Here is a 2,838-nt window from a genome sequence, read left to right as displayed (position 1 = left end):
ACCTTTCCGGTTATGCAATCAGGTGTTGGGGATACAGGGGAAGCATAATATCTCACCCAAATCTAGCAAATCCTACATCCAGCTGTATCCATCCTTCAACACATAACCGAGAAAAACTTCGGAAACCATCTACCTCAACCTTCGAAAAGCATCCGTTATACAAGTTATGGCGATACTCCCGAACTCCCGCCCCAGTAATGGGTGGCGTCGAGGTTATCTCACCAATGAACTGCATAAAAGAGATTTTCGATGTTGGCGTACTAAACTCAGGTATTCCAGAACTGCATTGATAAAATTATGACGACAACACCTCAAAGCTCAACTCCCCGGGACACTTCCACAAAACCCCTGACAGGAGGCACAAAGACAATGTTCTCATCATAAAACCATCGGAACGATTCCAAGATACCCGCGTGATCCTAAAAAAAATTAGTGAAATTTGAGAAGAGAAGAGTCAAAACTCTACGTCAGGATGCCTTACCAGAGCGATGAGGAGACTGGGAAGTAAAAAAGAATTCCTAAACTCTCCGATATATAATTCCTAAATGACTCAAAACATTTTTCTAGACACAACTCGGCCGCTAAAAACGATCAAGCAATGGGGCTCCTAAGGTCGGGGAAGGCTCTGATACCAACTTGTAACACCCTCGATGCGACTATATCTCCCACGTGTCGAGGCACGACTTAGAGGCATAATCGCATTGAAGGCATATGTCGCAAGTTAGGCAATCTTCACAACATCCCATGTAATATATAGATAATAAAAGGGAAGATAACATAGTTGGCTTACACTCGCCACATCAATCAAGGTACATAAATAACATTACATCATTCAAACACTCATGGCCCGACTACGGCGCCAAAATAAAAGATAACCCAACATGCGACACGGTCCCGATCGTCCCCAACAGGGCACCACTACTGATCATCAGGAAAGGAAACATAGTATCATTGAGAGTCCTCGTCGAACTCCCACTTGAGCTCAAGCGCGTCACCTGGAGCGGAATCATCAGGCCCTGCATCTGGTGTAATAGTAATCTGTGAGCCATAGGGACTCAGCAATCTCGCACCCTCGCGATCAAGACTATTTAAGCTTAATAGGTAAGGCAAGGTAAATATGAGGAGCTGCAGCAAGCGACTAGCAAATATGGTGGCTAACCTGTTCGCAAAAGAGAGCGAGAAGAGAAGGCAAGGCACGAGCGAGAAACTAGAGAACAACCTGCGCAAACATTACTCCAACACCGTGTCCACTTCCCGGACTCCGCCGAGAAGAGGCCATCACGGTAACTCACACAGTTGATTCATTTTAATGAAATTAAGGTTCAAGTTATCTACAACCGGACATTAACAAATTCCCATCTGCCCATAACCGCGGGCACGGCTTTCGAAAGTTCAAAACCCTGCAGGGGAGTCCCAACTTAGCCCATGACAAGCTCTCACAGTCAACGAAGGAATAGACCTCCTCCCGAGAAGTTCCGATCAGACTCGGTATCCCGGTTCTTCAAGACAACTCCGACAATGGTAAAACAAATCCAGCAACACCACCCGCTGTGCCGAAAAATCCCGATAGGAGCTGCACATATCTCGTTCTCAAGGCACACCGGATAAGCTAAGCATACGGGAGCCAACGTAACCCAGGTTGCCAAGGGACGGCCCCGCACGGTGCTCTAGGTTGGACCAACACTCAAAGGAGCACTGGCCCGGGGGGTTTAAAATAAGATGACCCTTGAGTCCGCGAAACCCAAGGGAAAAGGCTAGGTGGCAAATGGTAAAACCAAGGTTGGGCATTGCTGGAGGAGTTTTATTCAAAACGGACTGTCAAGGGGTTCCCATTATAACCCAACCGCGTAAGGAACGCAAAATCCGGGAACATAACACCGATATGACGGAAACTAGGGCGGCAAGAGTGGAACAAAACACTAGGCGTGAGGCCGAACCTTCCACCCTTTACCAAGTATATAGATGCATTAAGATAACAAGATAATATAATGATATCCCAACAAGTAAATAATGTTCCAACAAGGAACGGTCTCCAATCTTCACCTGCAACTAGCAACGCTATAAGAGGGGCTGAGCAAAGCGGTAACATAGCCAATCAACGGTTTTCTAGGACATGGTGGGTTAGAGGTTGACATGGCAATTTGGGAGGCTTGAAAGCAAGTGGTAGGCATCGTAGCATTGGCATAGCAAAAGAGCGAGCATCTAGCAAAGCAAAGATAGTAGTGATTTCGAGGGTATGATCATCTTGCCTACAAAGTTATCAGAGTTGACTGGATCCTCGAAAGCAAACTCAACGGGCTCCTCGTTAGCAAACTCGTCTCCCGGCTCTACCCAAACAAGACAAACAAGAAACAAGGACACAATCAACCACGTGCAAAATCAAACAATACGATGGAAGGATGGTATGCTATGCGGGATGCGATGCGGGGTGTTGGGGAACGTTGCAGAAAACAAAAATTTTCCTACGGTTTCACCAAGATCCATCTAGGAGTTCATCTAGCAACGAGTGATTAGATGCATCTACGTACCTTGTAGATCGCGAGCGGAAGCGTTCAAGGAACGGGGATGATGTAGTCGAACACGACGTGATTCAAATCACCGATGATCTTAGCACCGAACGGACGGTGCCTCCGCGTTCAACACACGTACGGAACGGATGACGTCTCCTCCTTTCTTGATCCAGAAAGGGGGAAAGAGAGGTTGATGAAGATCCAGCAGCACGACGGCGTGGTGGTGGATGCAGGGCGTCACAGTAGCAGGGCTTCGCCTATACTACGAGAGAGAGACGTAACGGGGAGAGAGGAAGCACCAAAAACTGAGGTATGAAGTCCCTCCTCT

Source organism: Triticum urartu, chromosome 6 (assembly GCF_003073215.2).
Source record: "Triticum urartu cultivar G1812 chromosome 6, Tu2.1, whole genome shotgun sequence".
NCBI classification, from domain to species: domain Eukaryota; kingdom Viridiplantae; phylum Streptophyta; class Magnoliopsida; order Poales; family Poaceae; genus Triticum; species Triticum urartu.
This window is presented reverse-complemented; position numbering follows the sequence as displayed.